This window comes from Neophocaena asiaeorientalis, unplaced genomic scaffold (genome assembly GCF_003031525.2).
Source record: "Neophocaena asiaeorientalis asiaeorientalis breed wild unplaced genomic scaffold, Neophocaena_asiaeorientalis_V1.1 scaffold175, whole genome shotgun sequence".
Classification (NCBI taxonomy): domain Eukaryota; kingdom Metazoa; phylum Chordata; class Mammalia; order Artiodactyla; family Phocoenidae; genus Neophocaena; species Neophocaena asiaeorientalis.
In genome coordinates, this window is record NW_020175390.1 from 1,563,152 (window position 1) to 1,574,179 (window position 11,028).

Sequence of the window (11,028 nt, forward strand, 5' to 3'; positions counted from 1 at the left end):
ATATAGTAAATATTTATATATATATGTTTGAAATAACTAAAAGATAAATATTTAAGCATATAAAAAAGTTAGATTTTTTACCATGCCTCTCTTAAAAACTCACAAAGCAAGTATATTAACAAATTATAAAAAGATGGATGACTCAAGCGACCTAGATTGACATATATTGAATAACGCACTCCACAACTAAAAAGTACACAAATGTACTCAGAATAGTTACTCTAACTGACTTTTCTTCAGCCATATAGTAGATATTATCTAATTATAAATGTTTTAAAACATACAGTTGTGATCTCTATACATAGTGGAACTAAGCTAGAAATAAATAGCAAAAAGTTAACTAAGAATAAATCTACAAATGTTTGAAATTAAACAAAGCACCACCAGATAAACCATAGATGAAAGTACTCAAATATAAATAGAAAATATTTTTAGCTGAATCATATTATTAATCTCATTTTATAAGGCCAAAGTAAACTTGATTCAACAACCTGTGAAGGGCATTTTAATTCTTAAAGATAAATAGATGAAATATCCCTGAGAAAATATTATCAAACCTAATCAGATGATACACAGAATGGTGACTAAGTCATGGCCAATTTTACTTTAATTTCAAAATACAAGTTGCACTTACCACAAAGAAACAATGTATTCACCCTATTAATATTATTAAAAATAAATGTTATTATATCAATATATGCAGACAAAATTGATAATTTTTAACATCTATTTGTGTTTCAAAAAAAAATCTTAGGATATTCAGACCCAAAGAAATATTTTTTAATCTGGTAATAAGGTATCAGTTACTGACCTATATTACATAATTTTTATCAGCAGTTTGAAAATTTTCCTTTAAGATCAGGCACAAATAAGGGTTCAACAATCTACAAATTTTATCAGCATTAAACACTGTACACACAGTCTTAGTCTTTGCAATAAGAAAAAAAAAGAAATCAAAGGATTGACAAAGACATACAACTACATAGAAGTATCATTATTTTCAAAAACTGTGACCATAGAATCAAAATAATCTACAATTAAATTATAAAAATCAACAGTAAATACATGATTTCAATAAAGTCCCTGAATTCCAAATCAATATACAAAAATCAGCATTGTTTTTCCATATAGTGGAAACAAAATATTAGAAAATAAAACTGTCAAAAATAACACTATTTATCGTCAATAATATTGGGGTGAGTGACATCACCAAAATGATTAAATGGGTTGTGCTTGACTTCATTCTCCCTCAGAAGAACAGCTAACAACTGTTAAAGAAACAAGACACCACTGAGAGAATCCTAGAACACAGGGGTGAGGATGGAGCACCACCCTTTCCGTACAGAGATCAAGACAGATTGCAGTGGAAGGATAAGTGAAGTGACTACACACTGACCACAGTGTCCCTCCCTGAAGCCAGTGCAGCAGCATCACATGGCCTGACCTCCCCTGAGCCTCCAGTACCTCCAGTGGGAAAAGAGAACCCAGGAGGAACAACCAACACTTCCTAGCTTTGGGGTTACTTTGTGGGAGCCCCTGCTCTGGTCTCATACCACAAGGATGGTAGGGGAACCTGTGGGTTGCAATTACTGGGAATCTGACTGTGATGGAGAAAGGGGAGAGGGGCTTGCAACAACCAGCACACAGATCTTGGTTGACAAAGTTCATACCTGCAGTGCCCAAGTAGTAAGTAATCCCAACCAGTGGCTTTGCTCATCTGCAGAACCAAGTCAGGGGTACGTTTTGACCAGGAAACTTGACAGGATGCAGATCTGCCTGTTCACATCTTCAAACAAGGAGCTTTGCTGACCCTAGAGCCTGGGATGTCTATACCCAGGCAAGAAGCTGAGTCACAGCCACACCCACTGGAGAGAGTGCCTTCCTACCCCATCTAACTAGGGGAGCTGGTGACTACTCCTGGAAGCTGTACAGCCCAATGGTGCTCAAGCCATGAGAAGGGCAGGCAGAGTTGATCATCCCCAAAGCAAATTCAGTATCAGGACTGGAGTATTCCTGTGCTATGCCTAGGCAAGGGAGTTAATTCATAGCCAAGGCTAAGGATAGCTCTGGGCCTCTCCCAACTAGAAAGAATTTTTTGGGAAATTGATAGTAACATGGAGTGGACCTTCACCCTCCTGCCTAGTCAAGGGAGCTGAGACATAGCTCCACTAGGAGCTGAGACACAGCTCCATTCACTGTGAAAAGTGTCTTCTGGACCTATCTGACCAGAAGAACCGGTGACAACTCCTGGTACATGTGTGGCCCAGTGGCACTCAAGTGGAAAGGCAGGCAGAGCTGATAGTTTGCAAAGCAAAGCCAGTGGCTTATTCAGCCAGAGAACTTGGGGAGTGGGTCATCTTGAGTTAAGACGACAAAGAGCTTTAATGGCTTTGGAGCTGCTTCTGCTGCACTCATTTGTAGCCCCACTCATTTCTGGGTAGCCTTAAGCCTGTCTGAACAGGGGACCTAGCTAGAGAACTCAGGAAACTGTGTAGGCCATTCAATAGCCCTATGTACAGTAGCCTAACAGACATATACAGAATACAATAACAGCAGAACATGCATAGAGCATATTCTAGTATAGACCACAGTTAGACCACAAACTTAGCCAACTCAAGAAGACTGAAATCATCCCAACTATCTTCTCTGCCGACAATGACATGAAACTAGAAATCAACAACAGGAGGAAAACTGAAAAATTCATGAACACGTAGAAATTAAACAACATTCTAGTGAACAACAATGGATCAAAGAAGATACTAAAGGGTAAATAAAAAAGTTTCTTGAGACAAATGAAAATGGAAATAAAACATACCAGAACTTATAGAATATAGCAAAAGCTGTTCTAAGAGGTAAGTTCATAGCAATAAACATCCACATTAAGAAGCAAGAAAGATCCCATATAAACAAACTAAGCCCAAAGTTAGTAGAAGAAAAAAAACAAAACAAAACAGAGCAGAAAGAAATAAAATATAGAACATAAAAATAATAGAAAACACTAGTCAAACTAAGAATTGGTTCTTTGAAAAGATAAACAAAATTGACAAACCCTATTTATATCAACCAAGGAAAAAAGAGAAAGAACCCAAACCAACAAAATTATAAATAAAAAAGGAAACATTATAATGGATACCACAGAAATTCAAGGAATATTAAGAGGCTACTATGTATAACTGTATGTCAACAAAGTGAGCATCCTAAAAGAAATGAAAAAAATTCCCAGAAACATTCAACATACCATGACTGAATCCATAAGAAATAAAAAATCTAAATAGGCTAATATCTACTAAGGAGATTGAATCAGTAATCAAAAATCTCCCAACAAAGAAAAGTTCAAGACTAGATGACTTCACTGCTGAATTCTACCAAACATTTCAAAAATTAACACCAATCCTTTTCAAACTCTTCCAAAAAATTGAATAGGAAAGAACAATTCCAAATTCATTTTATGAGGCCAGCATCATCCTGACACCAAAACCAAAAAAGAACACTACTAGGAAAAAAAAAACTATAGGCCAATATCCCAGATGAATATAGATGCAAAGATTCTCAATAAAATACTAGCAAAAAAAATTCAGCAGAACATTGAAAGGCTCATTCACCACAATCAAGTGAGGTTTATTCCTGGGATGCAAAGATGGTTTAAAATACACAAATCAAAAAATTGGTACATCCCATTACTAAAATGAAAAAAATAATCACATGATCATCTCAACAGATGCAGAAAAATCATCTGACAAAATTCAACATTCATAGATTTTAAAAACTCTTAACAAATTAGCCACTGAAGAAGTATATCTTAATGTAATAGGCTACATATAGCAAGTTCACAGCTAACATCATACTAAATGGTGAAAAATTGCAAGCTTTTACTCTAAGATCAGGAATAAGACAAGAGTGCTCACTCTCACTATTCTTATTCAACATAGTACTGGAAGTCCTAGCTAGAGCAACCAGGCAAGAAAAAGAAATTAAAACTATCAGAATTGGAAAGGGAGAAGTAAAACTTTCTCTATTTGCAGATGACATGATTTTATATATAGAAAATCCTAAATATTCAACCAAAGAACTGTTAGATCAAATAAACGAATTTAGTAAAGATCCAGGATTCAACACTAACATATAAAAATCAGTCTTTCCATACACTAACAATGGATTTCCTGAAAAAGAAATAAAGAAATTGATCCCATTTACAGTAGTGTGAAAAATACTTAGGAATAAATTTGACTAAGACGGTGAAAGATCACTTTAAAAACTAAAAAACATTGAAAAAAGAAATCAAAGAAGATACAAATAAAGATAAGTTATGTTGTATTCATGGATAGGAAGAATTAATATTGTTAAAATGTCAATACTGTCAAAAGCCATCTATAGATTTAATGCAGTCCCTATCAAGATTCCAATGGTATTTTTTTTTTTACAGAAATAGAAAAAACACTTCTAAAGTTTACATGGAACTACCAAAGACCACCGAATAGCCAAAGAAATCCTGAGAAAGAAGGACAAAGCACGGGACATCACAATTCCTGATTTCAAGCTATATTATAAAACTACAATAATCAAAAGAGTATGGCACTGACATAAAAACAGACAAATATACCAATGGAACAGAACTGAGAGCCTGGAAGTAAACAAGCATAAAGAGTCAACTAATATTTGTCAAGGGAGCCAAGAATACTCACTAGAGAAAAGACGGTCTGTTTGATAAATGGTGTTGTGATAATTGGATATTCACATGTAATATAAAGAAACTGGACCCATTTCTTACACCACTCACAAAATTAACTCAAAATAGATCAAAGACAAGTGTAAGACTTGAAACTGTGAAACTCCTAGAAGAAAACATAGGAATAGTCTCCTTGCCATGGGTCTTCATAATTATTTTTTGGATATTACATCTAAAGCACAAGCAACAAAATAAAAAGTAAACAAGCAGGACTACATCAAACTAAAAAACTATTGTACAGCAGAAGAAACCGTCAACAAAGGGAAGAGACATCCTATAAAATGGGGAAAATATTTGCAAACCATATATCTGATAAGGGTTTAATATCCAAAGTATATAAAGAACTCATGTAATTCAATAATAAACATACAAACAACCCCCACCTCCAAACCCCAAATAACTCAATTAAAAAATGGCCTAAGAATCTGAATAGACATTTCTCTAAAGAAGACATATAAAAGGTCAATAGGTTAATGAAAAGATGCTCAAAATCACTAGTCATTAGGGAAATGCAAATTAAACCCACAATGAGATGCTACCTCAAACGCATTAGCATGACCATCATCAAAGAAATAAATGCTGGCATGGATGAGGAGAAAAGGGAACCCTTGTGGACTGTTTGAGGGATTGTGAATTTGTACAGCCACTATGTAAAACATATGGAGTACCCTCAAAAACTTAAAAATAGAACTACAGTTTGACCCAACAATTCCACTTCTGGGAATATATCCAAAAGAAGCAAACATTGATTTGAAAATATATCTGTAACCCCATGTTCATATCAGCAATACTTACAATGTCCAAGATTTGAAAACAAGCTGAGTCTGAGTGTCCATCAATAGATGAATGGATAAAGAAGTTGTACACACACACACACACACACACACACACACACACACACACACACATACACACACTGGAATATGATTCAGCCATAAAAGTGGGGGACATCTTGAAGGCATCATGTTAAGTTAAATATGTTAGATAGAGAAAGGCAAATACAGTATGAGCTCACTTATATGTAGAATTTAAAAAAATAAAATAAAAACTCATAGAAAAAGAGGTCAGACTTGTGGTTACCAGAGGCAGAAGGTGAAGGGAGGGGGAATTGGAGAAAGATAGTCAAAAGGTACAGTCTCCACTTATAAGTAAGTACTAGGAATGTAATATACAGCTTGGTGACTATAGCTAATACTGCTATAAGATATGTAGGAAAATTAAGAGAGTAAATCCTAAGAGTTCTATCACAAGAAGAATTTTTTTTCCTTTTCTTCTTTTTTTTATTGTATTTGTATGAAAAGATGGATGTTAGCTGAACCTAATGTGGTAATCAATTCACAATATATGCAAATCAAACCATTTTGCTGTATACCTTAAACTTACACAGTGAAGTATATCAATTATTTCTCTATAAAACTTGAAGAAAGACATGGAAACAATCTAACAGAAGATGTGTAGGATCTTTACAAAGAACATTTTGAAATGTTATGAGATATTAAAAAGAAATAAAATGTTAAAGGGTTTACAGAGTATATGAATCAGAACTCAGTATTATAATGATAAGAATGTTACCCAGATTAGGCTAGAAATTTAAAAAATCCCAAATAAATCCCAGAAGCTTTTTTTTTTTTTCCAGAAGTGGACTTGGTGATTTCACAATATGCATGGCAATGTAAAAGAATATGATCATCCAAGACAATATAGAAGTCCAACAAAGTCAGAGGACTTCCTTTACAAAATTGCAAGATATCCTATAAAATTACAGCAAATAAGATTATGAGGTATTTGTGCAAGAAGAGACAAATAGACCCACCTATGCAACAGAGATAAAAGTCCAGAAATAGACTGATGCATGTATGAACATTTTGTTTATACCACACGTGTCATTGTAGAACAGTATGGAAAAGACAATCTTTTCAAAGAATGATGTTCTGTCAACTGGATATTTATATATCTATAAAGAAATACAGAAAAATTATCTCCTGCTTAACAAATAAAATTATTTTTAAGTGAATTGTAGATCTGAATGTGAAAGTAAACAAAAAGCTTTAAGAAAATAATTCAGGGAAATAATTTCATAATCCTGACTTAGGGAAATATGACTTAAGTGAGACAAAAAGGCAGAAACTATAAAGAAAATGATGGTAAATAATATTACATAAAATTAATTTATTCTGCTCATGAACAAACATCATTAAGAGAGTAAAACAGTATATTTCACCTGTAGTTTTACACAGTTAATGTGTTATATTCATATAAAGAAATACCATACAAAAGTAAAAATGGGAATGTAAGTTGCATAGAATCAGATGGCTCTCAAAAATACATTAAGGCAAAGAAATCAGATACTATGGGATGCATACTGAATATTTTCACATATATATTAAAAAAGAACAGGCAAAACATCTACAGTATTAGAAGTCAGATGACAGTTTCTTTGGGGATGGGAGGACAAGGTAGATAATGGGAGGGAGAAAAGCGAGTCTTCAGTGTTGTTGGCATTGATCTATTTCTTGACCTGGGTGATGGTTAAATATTAATACTCTTACTATTTACTGAATTCTACACCTAATGTCTTTTATACACTTCATGTGTTTTACTTCAATAAAAATTAATTAATAAAATATCAAAAAACTGCTATTTTCCCGACACTGTTTTGCATCCCTTTATACATAGTAAGTCATTTAATCCTCCCCAGTCTCTTAGTTAGATATTATTGTGCTTGATTTAAAGATTAAAACATAATTAAAAACTATGAAATAAGACAGAGTATTTAAGTAGCTTAATGAGGAAGTTGCTGATCCAGGATGTACATCTAGATATCTGGCTGCAAAATCTGTATTATTAACTAGAATTCTTTGCTCTATTTCAAATTCAAGCTTTGCATAGGTGGAAAGTTTCCAGCCTTCAAATGCAGCAGTGTTTTATCTCTCATGGCTACCAACCCTCAAATAACTCACTACAGGAGAAAGGTTTCAGGTCATGATTTTCTCAATCTATACCACCCACATATATGTAACACTTTGTGTTTACATATACTTATTGCTTTTTTACAATGATATCTCAAATATATTACTTTTAATACATAAATTTAAATGACTCATACAGAGTCACTAATCATATTTGAATAATTATTATTTTTGTGTTTAAAAATCAACATATGGAGTATGGCCCTGAGAATACTAAGTTTAAAAATTCAGTGCATTATATAGCGAAAAGTTGGATGAATCTCTCTTTCCCAATAACTCAATATTTTGAACAGGCTACCTACAGATAAACTTAGTGCCTATGTTACAGTAAATTATTTTGTGGGTTAATGATTCATGGAGGTTCTGAGATTAATAATATGGACCATACTGTTTTTCCATTAGCAAGTATAAATATAGTTTTTACATATCTGTGTGTGGCTCTAGCTCTGCATACCTATGTGATTGGAGAAATAAAGCATCTAACTTTTGTGATTTCATCTATATCTTTGACAAGGTCTAACTAAAAATTTTAAAGATAACTGCATGTGATATCAGTCTTTGTAAAATCAATGTATCATATGACGGCAGTTTCAGCAAGTTGACACTAGGCGGAGTTTATATTTAATTAATAACATTTGACTTGCAAGGTGCATTTTTCAAATACCAGGTTCCCCCCATTGTCTGAAAGTAGAGCAGTCCTATGAAATCTTTCTTTAGCCAAAATGGGCTACAGTGAAGAAGCAGTTACATTAGGACACATCTTATTAATGGATATACAAAATAAATTGAGATAAAGCACACATGATCACAGACAGAGTTCAAAGTTATGGTGGCTTGATGCTGAGATGCTAAGTGTAGCTCCTGGGGAAGGAGCTTTGCGATGCCATTCTCCCCAGGGTACACACTGCCTCTATTACAGAGGCCCACTGAAAAACAAACATTGAACACTTTTTTTTCTTTTTTCATAAAATCAAAAATCCTCTTCGGATTTCTTTTGGTTAGCAAAAACAGGTAGTAATTTAAGTCTTTCATAAAAGTGACATGGTATAAAGAGAATTTTCGAAAAGCAAGAGATACCTGTTCTTTGGTTTTTAGAGAATCCTAAAACAACTGTTCTTCAAATATTTATTTCTGATTTTATTAAAACTTAGTTTTTAAAAATCAGCAACAGTCAACATCATTATAATTAACTTACTTGAGAGGAAAAAATAAAAGTATAAAAAAATAACTGCATGACTCACTCCCAGCAGAACCTGTTCTGAGTACTTTAAATTATCTGTGTGATTTTGGCAAGATATTTCACATCTCTGGGACTCTCTTGGGGTAGAATTAAATTAGTGTTTTAAAAATATATTTAATAGTAGAATTATTTTCAAGGAACAAAAAAGCACACAATTAAATATAGCTGCTTTGATTGAATTGGTGTAGGGTTTACTTGCTTCTTCCTTTCCTGATCTTCTACCTAATATAATGTTCCAAGTCCTACTGTTGAAACCAAATTTCTATAAGATGCTCTAAAAAACATTGATCTTCATCTTTCTCTGAAGGCCTTTAATGAAAGATTGCTGCTTTTTCTAGATCACTGTTGGTCAAGCCTGTCAACTTAAGCATTATCTGGAGGCCTCTTTAAAAAAAAAAAAAATTCTAATGCTCAGGTCCTATCTTGGACCACATAAAACTGAATCTGTACAAGTGGACCCCAAACATTGTTATTTTAAAAACACTGCCCTGTAATTTAGAGGCACAGTGAATGTTGAGAACCACTACACTAATAGCTTTAACTCAATTCTCCTAGAAGTCTGACTCTTTTGGGAACCTCCATAAATAACTTCAGCAATGATTATATTGGCAAGTATACGTGTGGTGATATAGAGAGGGCATCATATCTCTTATGCAACGTATGCCCCAAATTAGAATGTCGAAAGGCTTAGCTAAGATTGTGGTCATCCATGTCCAAGTAAGCCATGCTGATAGTGGGGATATGAAGAGGGGGCTGAAATCCAAATCTTTTTCAGAGACAAAATTAATAACTGTTTTTTCCTACTCCAGTTACATTTATATGCTGCATATCCAGTTATTCAATTTTGCTCTATTTTCCTGCTCCTTATTCTTTTACAGAAAGATTTTTTAAATACAAGTTTAAATACAATAAAAGGTATTAATCACTGGTTTTTCCTTATATTTAGGTTTTAAATGATTTTTATGACAAAATTTTAAGAACATATACTATAAAGGAATAAATGCTTGCTTTAATCACAAAATGTTAAGCAAATTTCTTCACTTTGGATCATATTTTTCACTTCACTTCCATTTTCAAGTGAAAAAATTCCTCTTCAAAAATAATAAAATTGCTTTCAAATACATTGAAATCATTACATATTGAACGAGAGAATAATAAAATCAGATGTCAAAATGTTAAGTACTATGATTCACACTGATATATGCAAATATGAATATAAGAACTTAATCTTAATTATAATAGCTTTAATTTATAGACCATCTTTCAGTAGCAATATAAACTTGCATTTAAAACTGTCACTTTTTAAAGGTTTCAAGCACACAGAACATTCCCTTAAAATTACAGTGTATAAATTCATTATATCAGTTTTATGATTTCAGATTTGCATAAAAAAATCACAGAGAATACTGAAAGATTTGGGAAATTATAAGTAGTAGAAAGTATAGGGTGGTGAAACCAGATTCTATGTTTCTCTTTTTTTTTTATACATCGGCAATAGATGCTAAATATCATTAAATTATTATAAAATTTAGACAGTAAATATGGTCTATTTTTTTTTTTTTTTTTTTTTTTTTTTTTGCGGTATGCGGGCCTCTCACTGCTGCGGCCTCTCCTGTTGCGGGACACAGGCTCCGGCCGCGCAGGCCCAGCGGCCATGGCTCACAGGCCCAGCCGTTCCTCAGCATGTGGGATCTTCCCGGACCGGGGCACAAACCCGTGTCCCCTGCATCGGCAGGCGGACTCCCAACCACTGCGCCACTAGGGAAGCCCAATATGGTCTATTTTTGCTTCTTTCCAATAGAATACATTTGATCACAAATTTTTTTTTTATATACAGCACGTTCTTATTAGTCATCAATTTTATACGCATCAGTGTATACATGTTGTCCCAATCGCCCAATTCATCACACCACCACCCCAAGCCCCCTGTGGCTTTACCCCCTTGGTGTCCATACATTTGTTCTCTACATCTATGTCTCAATTTCTGCCCTGCAAACCGGTTCATCTATACCATTTTTCTAGGTTCCACATATATGTGTTAATATACGATATTTGTTTTTCTCTTTCTGACTTACTTCACTCTGTATGCCAGT